The 15,365-nt window shown below is 38.6% G+C and overlaps 1 long non-coding RNA gene across 1 annotated transcript; it reads right to left on the minus strand.

Moving 5' to 3' along the window:
• Nucleotides 1–1,050: 1,050 nt before the first annotated feature.
• LOC140250657 (uncharacterized) lies at nucleotides 1,051–10,783 on the minus strand. The gene is made up of 3 exons (XR_011903229.1): nucleotides 10,737–10,783; nucleotides 1,646–1,880; nucleotides 1,051–1,188 (listed from the first exon to the last, which is right to left on the minus strand). It is a non-coding gene; the product is annotated as an uncharacterized lncRNA (long non-coding RNA).
• Between the last annotated feature and the right edge of the window lie 4,582 nt (nucleotides 10,784–15,365).

Genomic DNA, 15,365 nt, shown 5'->3' on the forward strand with positions numbered 1-15,365 from the left:
ATTTTCCACAGAACTCTGTCTCCAGCAGTGAGCAGCACCATATGTTGTTATATAAAGTTCCCTTCCCTTTCCATAGATTAGATATTACTGAGAGGTTCTGACTTACCTCCAACTCTCTTTCTGTTTTAAAACAATAAATGTTATAATTCTGACTACTTCTGTTACCTGTAGGACTCCATACCCTTCTCAAATCTTGGTAATGACATCAAATGAAACCTTGGACTGCAAATCAGGAAATAATATTCTTTTCTTTTTCATTATGAATTTTTTGGCTGCTCTCAGCCATGGGTAGTGGAAGATGACAGATTCAAACAAGGTGTCGCTAAGGCATTTCCCTAACCCTCCTTCTTATTGTACATCCCCAGGGGACAGAATAAAGAAGCTACAGGTTTAAAACAAATAAAGAAGTAAACTAATAAAAAATAGATAAATAAATATAATATTTTAGAGTATTTTTATATAATAATTTCAGGACACTCTGGAATCGGGTTCTGAAGTATCGATGTGTAAGACATAGATAGCAAAGCCTCACAGGTGTATTTTTATTCAATAGCAAAATATAATGGAAATAGCCTTTCAGCTTTCCCAAATAACATGTTCATTTTTTTTATTTTTTTGTTTGTTGTATTTTTTTGTGGGTGTGAATGAAGGTTGTTTGATGGTTGTTGCTTAAAAACTTGCCAGAATGCAAGCATTTAACACATCTTGTTTAAAATGAGGTGTATAATCTATGAATGCTGTCACATTGGTATTTCTGTACTTGTCTTGCTTTCTGCTAAAAGTGAATATTCCCATGATTACTTTCCACTGAATTATGTAATAAATTGAAAATAAAATAGAATTAAAAATACAAGATTTATTTGTCCACAGACTGTTCCTGCAGTGGCCAAAGAAAGCTCTTTAAAGTAGCATGGGACACAGCTTTACAGCTGATATAGTCTTTCTCCTCAGAATGTTTAGAAACAGAAAAAGGAAACAATTCTCCTAGAAAAAAATTGAATTACCGGTATTTACAATAACATCACTTCCAATGGAAGGATCAGTTCTTTACCTTGTTCTCCCAGATGTTTTGGAAAATCCAGCAGATGCTCCCAGTTGATCTGAACCCGAGTCACACTTTCTTGAAATTTCAGCAACCGCAGTCAGATTTCATTAAACAATAGCAAAAATGTGCAGATCACATAAAGGCTGATAAAAAAAAGTGTGTTCCAGTACATATCACTGTACTTCTAGCATACAACTCTTAGAAGATGCAACTTGAATTCAATTAAATAACTTCCACTTTGAGTTCAGTCTTGGGAATTTACTTTATACCTCCTGTTGCTCTAAGAAGCAGAGCATTTGTAATAGAACAAGGGAAGAGTCTACTGAAAAGTTTACAGGGAAAAAAAAAAAAAACAACAACACAGCTATTTAGTTGATTATTAACAGTAGACATTTTCTTTAAAAAGGATATGGAAATATCTTTTTACACAGACAATATAGCAATTGACAATAACTTAAGCAAAAATTGAATCATGGTTCCAATTTTTAAGTTGTGCTGTAATGTAATAGATTCTGAGGTTCAACAGTAGTTTTTCATGTCTGGGTTCCACTTACACAACTTCATGATGCTAAGAGTAAAGTTAGAAGGATGAGTACTTACCTCTCTTTACTTCATTACAGGGTTTGATTTGTTTTGTTTTTTGTTTTGTTCTTTTTCTGGATTGCCAGAAGGTCATTTTTCATCTTCAGGTAACAAGACTTCCTTTATCAGTTCCCAGACCAGCCTAAAAATGTACACTGGATCTAGGTAGAGAGCTACTATTCACCAATCTGATCTTCTCAACTGGATGAGCAGCTCTGGAAAATAAGGTTGTGCTGCAATCCTTTAGCTCCTTCTGAAAAAAGAGAGATCAAGAACAGAGCCTTTTCTAGATCTGGCTTTACTTACTGCAAGCTAAGATACTCTAGATTCACAGTACTAGTCTACGAAGTTGAATGTGAACATCACTGTATCTGCAGAAGATTGCATTCCTGTTGTATTCCATTCCTACACTGATTTAGACATTGACCAAGCAGTGCTATTAAGACTTGACAATAAATACAGGACTGCTGGCGTGTTTTTTTTCTCCCATCATAAAAATTCTCTGATATTAAAAAGAACATATTTCATCTCATTTTTTTCCTAGCCACCTTTGTAAAGTAATGAGAGAAACAATTTACTTTCATAAATATGAACAGAAAGCTAAGTCCAAAAGGAATTTCACAACACTGGATCTGTGGGTACCATCCATCTCATCAAGAAAGCAAATAAAACCATGTGATTTAATCCATTCATTTACAGCTTAACAGTAGCACTTAGACTTCTGTTTTTTTAAATATTTTCATTAGAGAACTGCTAAGCCTGAAGAAACAATATCCTTGATGCAGAAAGAGTAGAAACTTGACTAACTGTTTGCTACAAATTATTTATTTTGGTGGAGACATGGGCTAAATATTTGCTCTCAATTCACTGGACAATATCTTAGCACCTGAGGGAACCTTCTATTGTGGATATTAAATAAGTATTAATCCATGCTTTTCTTCTAATTAAATGTTATCTAAGTTATCTTCTGTGCATTAAGGGCAAAGGATGATACAGTTTTGACTTCAGATAATTAGACTACCTCCTTTAATTATGCCTCAAGATAGGCTTTGATTCAGAAATCTCATGCTACTGTAAATGTTTTTGTCTCCCTGATCTGTCCTGGAGAAAAACAATGAAGTCAGATCTAAAAATATGATTCATAACATTATGGGGGCAGAATTTTTGAGATCCATTTCATCAGGTGCCTTGTAATGCAAATATCCCAAGACAGTAAGTGTTTTGAAGTGTTTATACATAAGCTGTGCTGGAAGCAAAATGTAAGAACCTTTTAAAAATATTTTAAACATTTAGCAAGAGTACTTCTTTAAGTATGCCAGGGCTGATTACTTTTAATAATTAATATCATAGTGATTAAACTAATTAACCTTGTATTCTACTATACTACTAATTACTTTGATGTTTTATTTCTAATAGCCTTCTGGCTGACTAATTTGTCCACACTGATAATGTTCCCAGATAGCTGGGAAGTATTGGTTATGGTTGGACTAGATGATCTTCTAGGTCTTTTCCAACCTTGAAAAATTCTGTGATTTTCTCTTTTCATAAAACTCTTCCTATTATCCCTTCAGAGAGTGCTGCACTACATTTTCTTCCAGGCTCACTCTGTCAAATATTGTTGACTGTTGTCTGCTAAATTCCATACCTTATCTGCAGGTAACTTCAAAATCAAAGAGAAACTAGAAAGTAGGCTGATGCACAGTCCTGTAATTTCTAAAAATATGCAACTATGATCACATTCTATCAGCATGTTCGCACCTTTCTTGTTGTGCATGTACTTAGACCTGGACCTCTGAAGAGAAGGGTCAAAGGACACTTCGATTTGTACAGGTCCTGTACCCTTGCCTCTTCAATTACCCTGACTTTTGTTAACATCCTGAAGGGACCATAACTATCAGCAATCAATGGATTTTCACGTACTCTGTACATGATTTTGTAAGTGCACATAAGCTTACAGAGCTACCAGTACTCTGCTCTAGCAAAGCAAGTCTTGCAGCATTAAACAGAAGACCAGAAGCATGCCACTGTAACTGTTCTCTATGCAGTTTGTGAGGAGACTGTTCAGATCTCATACGCTGCTTTACCATTTTCTTCCAATTCCTCCCCCTTTTCTCATTAAGCTTAATGAATGCAATCATCCAGGAAATTTTAACAACATAATATACAGTAACTTCATATCAGAAAGCAGGTTGCTTTCCATGTTCATGAAATTATTGTATATTAGTTGTCTTAGATCATTAGGTAGCAGCTCCTGATCCAAGGGCTATTCACACTGCCATACTCCAACAAAAAAAAAAAAATCTATTGTGATTGTAATACTACTTTATGAAATCCAATTTTGGCCCTCCTCAGGTTAATTAAGGAGTCTGAAATGTGAATAAATTGAAGCTTAACCTTAATTTTAAAAATCCATAGGCTCCTGGAATCCATCATTTTCTATTTTAAGTCAAACAATAACTGAAAATCTTTGTATATCATAAACTCAAAGTTAAGGATTTGGTTTAGCTAAGTCTCAAGACTTCAGTGAATCAAATATATATATATATTTACTTTACTAGTATCATTTGAAAAAAAAAAAACCTTCTTGTGTCAGCTAATACATGTATTCCCTCTAACACCAAATGCTGTCAATAACTTGAAAATGGAATTGTTCTTTTATGTACTAATGGATTTTCTTCAGTGTCTCTATGAATCTTTTTGAATATTTACCAACAATCTCATAACTGTGCATGAAAGTAAACAGCTCACAGATTTGTACTCTCACATACAAAAATGCAACCTGCCTTCTAAATTTGAGAAACCACTCTCATAGATAGTGTTGTGTATTGCAACCGGAGAAAACTTCATAATATGTGCCCAATATCTGAAATACTAAAAGGCTGATTCAGAATGAAGGCCACTGATCCACTCCACATATTGCTCAGGCCCTTTAAAGAGGTCACACCAAAAGTAATTCCTCCTATCTATTTCTGTGGAAACGACAACAGATGAAAAGAGCACAATAACACTATTTGATAAAGTTCTCATCTCAAAAATACTATTTTTCTAGCAGACATATCACCATTAACTATGCATTTTCACCAGATATGAATAAGAGAAATGAATCACCTAAACTGACACAAGTAAGTAGTGTCAGAACAGACAAGAGATTTAATTCCTCCGTGTTAGGTGTGGAAAAACATAAGCAAAACGCTGTAAGGAAACTTAAATGCTTTAACAACTACTGTAATGTGTTTGTTCTGTATTTAAACAAACAACTGAAGCAATCAGGAATGTTAATCAAATACTACATAATTCCCTTTGTTAATTTTTTTCTTAGTTTAATGCTCTGGGCCACATCTAAACCCGAACCATAATCTCTATTTCTGACTCCCAGATGCTACTGTGTATGCTACACAACCAGCACTTGAATGCAGCTGCTATTAATAACTAATCTGTATTACTTTGGTCTAACAAGATGTTACAACAGGCATTTCCAACACTAACGCTTTCTGTGTAACCACACTGACATAGTTCATTGAACACTTTGGTACTTTGATCTCACCTTTGATTTTCCTTACTGATTTTCAGTTTATATATAATTTCTGTGTTTACTTTAAATTTCTGTAAAAAACAAACAACAACAAATTTAGTGAAATATTCCCCAGTACATAAGAAAAAGTCTGTAGTGATACTAATTGGTAACATCGGATCAGCACTCCAATACTTTTTACTCCATTAAACTTGACGTAAATTATAGTAAGTTGTTTGTGTGTGACAGGAGTTTTAATTTAACACTATCTCTCAAGTTACATACATCTCTAAGTCTGACATCAAGCACCATTTCTTTCCAGTTCTTACACCCAGTGGGAAACCCAATTGACAGTAAATCTGGGTCCTGCTGTATAAACATGGAAGAGCATTTGTAAAGTAAGTTTTATTTAACAAATTACTTCTGTATAAGTGACTACATTTTAGTCTTTCACTGAACACGTCCATTCCTCTTTTAGGTTGAGTTGCTAGACAAAACTGTTTGGGTGCTGTGAGTTCTGTATTTCACATTTCACTGACATCTCAAATGATGCCTGCTCTTTTGGCTACTAACATAAAGCTTCAGGCTTCAGTGTGCAATGGAATACCATCTGAACCAAAGATTGTTTCATTTAAGCTATTACTCACTTTTCTTCTCCCAAGACATCTGTTAGTCCTATATTTTACAGAAGCTTTTCCAAGTTCTTCTTTCTGAGCTATTGCACAGATTTTGTACATTGGAGTTGCATATCACAGCTCTTTTACTTCATTCCAGTGCCTTCAGTGCAGTTGGAAGCAGGAAGGTTTTGTAGCTTTGGTTTAGATATTCAGATCAAAGTACCTTAATAGCTCTCCACAGTAGTTAGAAGAAAAAAAACTGAGGAGATATAACTAGTATCTTTCAACTTTCTAGCTGGCAGTGCACAGCAGGCCTCATCTGGAACCTGTTGAAGCCAAAGAGAAGCTTTCCAATGAAGTTACTTGGAATTAGACCTACTGAAGATAACTCATGTACAAACTAGTCTGCATTATGCCTGAACCAGAACTAATTTCTAAGGAGATTACTTTTGTTTGGTCTTAAAGAAATACATTTGATATATTGATTTTCAAAGCTTTGACCTGAAAAGGCAGTAGCAGATTGGTTAAGCTAACATATAACATTCTAACAAAATCACATGCGTCAGGCCCACTTGTCCTTTTTAAAAAATGCAGTCTGTGTGGGAAAGAACACATTGTACTTATGTTGCATCATGAAATTGTGTTTGCTTTTTTCTTCTTCTTTTTTTCTTTTTTCTTCTTTTTTTTTTCTCTCTTTTTTTTTTTTTTTTTTTTTTTTTTAATAGGGAAATGCACTAGTTTAATTAGGCTGTTCTTAACTGATAATGGTCTTGCCCTTTCAAATTACAGGTTTTAAATGTTGAATCGTTATTACAAATAGTAATCAAAATTAAGTAAGTTTCCATAAACATCCAGCCAAAGCGTATGTGGAGGGCAGACTCACTGATGGCCTGCAGCGGTCATTCATTTTCCCTCTGAGGTATTCAGGCAGTATCAGAGGCTTCCCTCCCTCGCTGATGAGGCTGCCTCCTGCTCGAACAATTATACAACATTGCCATCTGCTGACTATCCTTTCTCATTACAGCACAGACTTTCCCAGAACCCCGACACTCCACAAACCAGCGATTTGTATTTCAAACCTTCTGAATCACACAACATCCATATCCGGCTTTTAAAAAGGCAGAGAGTTGTACTTGTTAGAGTCGCACCTTTTTAAATGACCAGATGCAACAGACTCAGTTTTTATGCTGCTAGGACACATGTTACAGGTGTACAACAGTTAATTTCTGAAGGCACACAGAGCCTATGATCCATTTTCCAGAATAAAAAAATATATTAAAAAAAATAATAATAACGTCATGGCTAATTGCTGCTATTTCCTGTTTTAATAGCTTGGTACCAAGTAACTTTGTCTAAATTAATCAAAAGTTTCTTCCATTGAAAGAAGAGCTGCTGAAGATAGTTGGCCCAGTAACGTATCACAGCAGGACACCTGAGGAAATGACAGTCACTCATCCAGAAGAGAGTCCAGTACAGAAAGGGAAATATCGTACTGTTTAAGATGCCTGATACACAGTTGGATCGATATGGTTTGAAGAGAGATAGACAAAGAAGGGCAGTGAAATGAGCTGTGTGGATGGTTATAACTCAAGAGCCAGATGGCAGCACACTGAATATCTGCACAAATAGTTGGGTGGTCTACCAAGGGCTCGTAGTGGGTCACTCAGGATTGAACAATCCACATTCAAAATATCTGAAGCAAAGATACGTGGGATGATACATAGAACATGGTTCAACACAGGAACATGTGGGCATACTACATCCCTAAACATCAACCATTACTGTCACCAGGTAACAGTGAAACTGACACACTGACTCAAATTAGATGACTGGAAAACGTATCAGCAGAAGTCATCACCCACTGGCTACATTAAAAACTTCGACATGCAGGAAAGAGAATCATGTTGGCAGTCACTAAAGCATGGGGACTGTCCATACATTTACCGGATATTGTCCAAGCATGTCAGAAATGTGACACTTGCTCACAAATGAGACCAGGACCTCTGCTGGAAACAACTACCCATACCACTAGAGGACACAAACCTCTACAGGGGTGGCAGACTGATTATTATAGGTCCCCTTCCTTGATCTGAAGGTGTCAGACATACTCTAACATGTGTCATTACAGCAAGTGGACAAATTCCAGCCTGTCTTGTACCAAAGGCAAACCAAGCCTATATCATTAAAGAACTACCTAGGCTGATAGTGTCATAAAGGACTCCACAGGTCAACGAGAATGATCGAGGTACATATTTTATGGATACAACTGTGCAGAAATAGTATAACAACATTAAGTAGCACTGCCATCTTCCATACAATCCAATGGAATCAGGCCTAATAGAAAGATATAACAAGATCCTGAAGTCCACCTGGAAGACAGGTTTACAGTCCATGCAGAAGTGGACCAATAGACTCTTTAAAACCTCAAGGAATTTGAATAAGAGACCAAAGCACACCAGACCCAGTACCTTAAGATTGTTGCAGACAACTTGGGCCTTCCCATTTACAGGTAAAGATACCTCACTCAAGCTGCAAATTGGCACCATGAATAATCTTCTGCACCCTGCCCTGGAGGAGCTAGAATCCAGAAAACATAAGGTAAAATGGTCTTGGAAGGTGAAAGTGGAACTGAAATGGTGTGGTCTACTTGGACCTTGGGGGAGATTTTTGGAATTTGAGGGCTCAGTAAACCCTCTAGTAGTCATCACATGGCCAGCATAGATAATAGTTGACACCCCAGTTTTCATTGCAAAGGGGACACTGATTGTGTCCAAGTGGCAAATTAGAATCCCTTCCCCTTTTGTACCTGATATGCTACAGCCATATATATCAGACCAAAGGGTGTGGTAACAAAAGCAAGAACATGCCCCAGTGCAAGCAGAGGTATAGACTCAAGACACAACCTGTATCTTATTATGGAGGGCAGATCTACCCCCCCTCTCCTTTAGGGAGCCTGTTATATTCAGAGGACTGTTGATGTGAGTGACATCACTCCAACATGCTGTAGTGTCTGTGAGGCATCATCATGAGATCTGGTGGTAGGCTGTCAAGCTTTCAGGAATTGGTGAATGCAGACCCGAACTGTTATTGGTCCTTGGAGAAGATATGCTTCCCAAAGGAACATCAAGTGCTGGCCCAACAAGATCACAAAAGACTGTTAAAATGACCAACAGTGACTTGATATCCTACTGGATATTGTACATGCATTGTGATGTACATCATATTTTGGATCACCAGAACAGTAGATTATCCCCAACCTACTCAATCACTGGTTCCTGCTGTAAAGGAGTGGAATGTGTGAGAATTACCAGATCACGATCTTAACCAGTGGCTGAGCACAAAGAAGGCATGGGATAACCCAGGGAGCTAAGGTCCAATCAGTGTACCTGAGAGACTGGAAGGTGTGGACCTTGGGTCCTCCTCACCCTTGTTTAAGGGTTGGCAGCTGAGGGAGTAGCATCTCTAGGTAGAGATAACGCTCTTCTCGAACTGTCACATATCATCAGAAAAAGTGAGCTACTTTTTGTTTTTTTTTAATCACCTTCCATTGCTTCATTGTGCTTCTTTCTTAGTAGAAAGTACTGCCATCACAGCCCCTTGCTCCACAAATATTCTAGAAACAAGTTACAGACTTCTATCTTGTACTTCAGTACAGCATTGTAAAGGGCTGTTTAGAAAATCTTGTGGAAGAAACAACAACATTTAATGTATCATTCAATTTAAAGGTATCCAAGAATGGTACAAGAATATAACAGATGCATGAATACCTGAACTGACAAAGACAGGACATCTGACAAAAATACTGACAAAGACATAGACATCGGGCAATTTTTGTTACATGCTTTTCTCAGCTTTTCTCTAATGTTTCTGGCAGATCTGGCAGGTAATAATTCTGCTTCTGGAGCAGAGAGTTTGGAAAAATGATTGACCTTTTAGATGTTTATCTAAACTTAAGCTCTACATAAATATTCTGCTGTTTGTGCACAATTAAGAGTGATACGTTGTTCCCAGCTCTTAGTGACTGTACTTTTAGCATCTATTTAGCCTCATGAAATTACTTCCTCATTTCACACAGCTGGAACACTTATTAGTGTAACTAGTGACAAGGACAGGTTAAAAGTGGCTTTACTGAGATCATCTGTTATTTCCAACTACGCAACTGCCAGTAGAAAAGGAATGTTGCCTGTAATGCTGAATGCGCTAATCTTGCAGAAATTTGCAAGCATTTAACTTCTATAGTTTAAATGGGCCTCACACAGACCACTTTAAGTATGCAAAATTTAGTACATTAATAAATCACAAGAACGCAAGTTCTGTATGTTGGATTGCATAGTAGTCAATAAAACTTGTCTTCCACTGTTTGCTTTCCATGCTAGTCACAATGACGGCTCAAGAAATAATGATAGAGCCCAGGGAATTTAAAAAAAAAATAAAAATTCATGCCGTTATTTCTCATTTTGCTAAAAAATAATTATTTGATACCAGTCTCTTTTTTAGTCCAAAGTTAAACATGGTTTCCTATCTATGCTTGAAATCTTGTGTTCACAGATACATCTACTTATAACCCTGTGAATATTCTGCAATCACACTGAGTTATTTAAGCATATAGAAGTTAGATTCCTACAGAAATCAGAACTAAGTCTGTCCCATGAAGTTACTAAGCATTGCAGTATTTATTTCAAGGGTACATGAGTTAACCTACTTAGAACACTGGAAATCCTACCCAGATTCATCCTGGGGTAGATGTATTTTTGACCTTCTGTGTTTCTTGGTTTGCAGAGTGGCAATAACTCATGATAAACAATTATTTTATGTACATTTGGCTACAACTGTCCATTCTTGCAATCAAAATATAGAATCAAGCCCTGTTGAGAATATTACTTCCTAGTTTCAAAATGATGGGCGTATAGGTGGCTAATATACAGATGTTAGCAAAGATGGTAGTAAGTGTACAAAGGTTATAAGTGAAAGAGAAACTCACCAGTGGTGATGCCTTAGCTGAGGAAGCTGAGGCAGTCTTCACCAAAGAACAGTCTCCAAGAGAGATGCTGCCTCAGTGAGGGTCAGCCCTTAAATGAGGTCTCAGAGGAGGTAGAGTCAAGCTCAGCCCCTTCCAGGAGCACAGCTACATTACTCTCACCTGTGCTCCCGCAGCTGACCCCACACTTGCCTCAGCTGATTAATCAGAGGTGCAGGCTGTGATTACCAATCTCCCATACAGATGGGTAACAAAAGGAGGTGTTTGAGCTATTTTCTTTTGTTTCCTCTTAGGTTTCTGGAAGTATAAACACACACACTCACAAACACAGTTCAATGGACAGAGCTAGAAGGGGAAGCTACTTGATGCCTGAGGCTACGTCCACAGCGCTGTCAGTATGTGTACCCAAACACAAGATGGAGATAAGCAAGCCAGGTAGGCCAGGATCATCCACAGTAGTGTCCCTTTTCAGCTTTTGCTCACACCCACAGGCAATTTCTGCCAGTGTGAACATTAACTGGTGCATGGCATATGCTACTCATATTTTACTGTCACCCCAACCAAGGCCCTTTATCACTTCAGGCAAAAATAGGGACAAGCTCTGCATACAATGTGAAGTAACAAAGGGGGAAATCACTGCACCCCACACCAGCATCGGAAGCTGGTAGCAGCACTTAAAGCACAGAGCAAACATGCTGTATTCCCTTAGGAGTTCAGAAAATGCACTTCTGTATTTTACAGGCAAACTTAACCACCACCTCACCGACTCATCTCATTAAAATAAGTGAATAATCTAATCTGACAAGATCTTACATGGCCATCTCACATTCTGCCCAGAAAGGGTCTCACTCCAGACAAAAACCTTTTCAGCTTTTCATAGCTTGTCTATGAACTCCTCTACAGCCAGTCAGCATTTGTTCTGCTGCAGTGGGATCTGCACTACAGGGTCTTGCCAGCTCTCCATATACATATAGGGAATGAGGTGGTCTGAAAGCACAAACTAAACATGCCCTTTACTCCAAGGGTCTGGATGAATATGAATAAACTTGAAACAGTGCAGCTCGAGGTGGAACTTTCATGTGGCCCCCACAGTTTTGTTTACTTACTGATGTTTATCTGAAACAGGAAACAGTGGAAAACCAGGAAAGGTGTCAGGGTGAGGGGTGACACCTCTAAGACTCTGCAGTTCAACAGAGGAGAAAGGAGGTGGGAAGGAAGACACTGGCAAGAGAACTAAGAAGGGGAAGAACAACTTGTCTCCCTGCTGTGTGAAATCTAATGGTGTGGCCTGGCTTGTCTGACTGGTACAGTGATCAAGAAAACCCTTGTGAATCATGGTCTGCCCTGGAGCTAGCAAGGGCTTTCAAAGCGCACCATAGTTCATTAGGCAAGCTTGCAGTCTAATGGTTTTGTGCCATGCTGTTAGATTCAGGTCGAGGATACTGTGTTGCATAATGAGCATGTTTCAACAATTAAGGACTGCCTGTTGTGATCCCAGAACACCTGAATTTCCTACTCTCTGAGCAGCCTGTCAATAGGTAGCTAGCTCCCTCTGCCTCCCTCTGGTCTGCGGTACAGTATCTGTGTGCAATCAATAGGTTCAGCGAGAGCTGTCAGCTTTGATGAAAGGCAAGGCAGAGCAGAGCATGAACCTGACTTGAGTGATGTGTTGCATTGCTTGAGGAAAGTATGTATCGTACCCTGCTATGCTTCCTACCTCTCCCATCCCCAGAGCTAACAGCTGCTAGCTTCTCTAAAAACATTTCTTTTCACACACACCAGTGAAAATGAGAGACAGAATATCCCCCCTGTGGACCAGAATGGCTACCATTCCTGGAAAGGCTTTACAGAAATGCTACCTGTAGACAATCAGTTAATGACTTTATATTTAGAAAAGATGAGGAAAATATTCAATTTTTTTTGAAAATCACCGTTTTCTAGTCTGAAAAAATCATAAGGTTCTCATTTCAAGCTAACCAAGAACGAATATATTTTTTGATTGCTTAATGCCCCCACCTTCCAAACCAAAAATAAAAGGGTATTTGCAGATCTTTGTTCACTGAAGTGCTCGCATTTGTTGGTACATCTAGGTCTCAGTTACATGGCTGGGGCTTCTAAGTAGAGCTGTAACACAAAAATAAGAGACATTCACATCTTTCTGTCTAGGCTGGTTTTGATTCCTGAGTGTGTAATTGAGAAAAGGGGGAGGGGAAGTTTGAGGCTAACAGAATAAGTATTTTCAAAACCAGTACTTGAGAGGGAAGAGAAGGGGAGAAAAATTCACCACTGTTTCAGTGACTTTTACCTTATTTTATGTCAAATACTTTCTCTGAAATGCCTTGGCCTAGATGGTTCTGATTTTCTTATTCATTAAACCTGCACGAGACACAAAGCCAGTGATTAATCTTATGGGGTTTTTAAGTGATTGGCTGCAAAGCTTTGAAATTCAAAACCTGTAGCATGCTATAGGAACAAATATATTCAGGGCAGATGCATCCAGAAGCACACTCATTGGCAAGAAAATAATTGGGGAAGGGAGGAATTTCGGCTGGTTTAAATGCATATTATATCGCTGATAAAACACAAATCCTTATTTCTCACATTATTATAGGCCTTATTGAAATATACTGCTTTCTTGAAGAAGTGCATAAACAGACTGTAAACCTCATTACAGTTACTGAACCAAAGTACACAGCAAGCAACCAAAAGGGACTGGACAACTGTATGAGTAACTAAAGGAACCAGGAGTGATACAGCAAAGGCCAAAAGAAGCTTAGGAGGTACTACAAAGTCATTTGATTAAGTGCTTAACCTACTCATGATAAGCATGAAATCCAGTTATCACACTTCTAGTTGAAGGTTTCCATGTACCATCCCCTGAGACATCTTTAACACAGAGTGTTGTGACTTTGACAGTGGAAGAATCATTCATAAAAAATGGTCTGACAGCTCTCTTGGTTCCTTCAGTGGTGGAAAGTCCCTCATTGACATACACCAGTTAGAGGAGATAAGGCCAGGAGTGAAAGAAGTATAAGACATTTGGCTGCTGATATCTCTCAGCATATTTTGATCATATAAACTGAAAACAGTTCAACAGTTGGGGTAATATTTTCTTTCCAACCACTTAGAACACTTTTCTGTCACAATTTTCACAATATTTCATCTCTACTTTATTCAGAATTGTTCTATCCCTTACCTGCTTATCCACAGCACTATTTACAATTTACCCTTCAGTCCTGAACAGGAGAAAACATTAGTTTCACAAATATCTTCTCAAGACCACATGCATATTTAAAGATGAGCATATAGTTCTCATGTAGAATGAAGATTATTACACATAGAGTTGGTAGAAATGCTTCCAACAAACTTTCAATAATTTACAAGCAACCCAGTCTAATCAGGGATGTCTCAGATTATTAGAGGTTGGCAAATGTGACGCCACTTACAAGAGGGTCAGAAAAGAGTACCCCAGAGATTACAGGCCTCTCAGTCTGATCTTAGGGCCAAGAAAGGTCATGGAGCAGAGCATCTTGAGCAGACCACATTCAGGACAACCAAGTGATCAGCCTCAGCTAGCGTGGGTTTATGGAAAGCAGTCTTGCCTCATTCTATGGCAAGGTGACCTACTTAGTGGACAAGGGAAGGGCTGAGAACACTATTTACTTGGATTTGCAAGGCATCCTACAGCCTTCTGGAGAAACTGGCAGCTTATGCCTTGAAGAGATGTACTGTTTGCTGGATTAAAAACCAAATGGATGGCCAGGCCCTAAGGGTTGTTGTGAACTGAGTTAAATCCACTTGGTGTCTGATCAGAAATGGTACTCAGCAAAGCTCAGTACTGGGGACTGTTCTTAACATTCTTACAAACAATACTGATGAGGGAATTAAGAGCACCCTCAGTAGCCATGCAAATGACACCAAGATTCAAAGTGATTGTAGATCTGCCTAAGAGCAAGAAGGCTCTGCAGAGGCATCTGGATAGGCTGAGTTGATAGGCCACGTCCAGTCATATGGCATTCAACAAGGCTTCACTTGGAAAAGTATGGCTGGAAAGCTGCCCAGCAGAAAGACACCTATGGGAGGTGGTCAGTGCTCAGCTAAACACAACTCAGCAGCACATTCAGTTGGCCAAGAAGGCCAACAGTGTCCTAGCTTTTATCAGAAATGTGTGGCCTACTGGACTAGGGAAGAGAATGCCCCTCTGTACTCTGCACTGGTGAGACCTCATACCTCAAATACTTTGTTCAGTTCTGGGCCCCTCACTACAAGGATGTGGTGTTGCTCAAACATGCAGAGAAGAGCAGCAAAATTGATGAAGAAAGTAGAAAACAAGACATTTGAGGAGCATCTGAGGGAACTGGGGCTGTTTAGTCAGGAGAAGAGAAGGCTGAGAGGAGACCTCACCATTCTCTATTACTTCCTGAAAGGAGATTTTGGTGAGGAGGGTTTTGGCCTCTTTCCTCAGGTGACAAGTGATAGGACATCAGGGAACAGACTCAAGTTACTCCAGAGAGGTTTAGATTGGATATCAGGAAGAATTTAATCATGGAAAGAGTAGTTAGGTATGGATTATGCTGCCCAGGGAGCTGCATTTCCTTTGCTAAAGATGTCCTCTAGCACCATTTCTGAAAT

This window comes from Excalfactoria chinensis, chromosome 3, assembly GCF_039878825.1.
Source record: "Excalfactoria chinensis isolate bCotChi1 chromosome 3, bCotChi1.hap2, whole genome shotgun sequence".
Taxonomy (NCBI): domain Eukaryota; kingdom Metazoa; phylum Chordata; class Aves; order Galliformes; family Phasianidae; genus Excalfactoria; species Excalfactoria chinensis.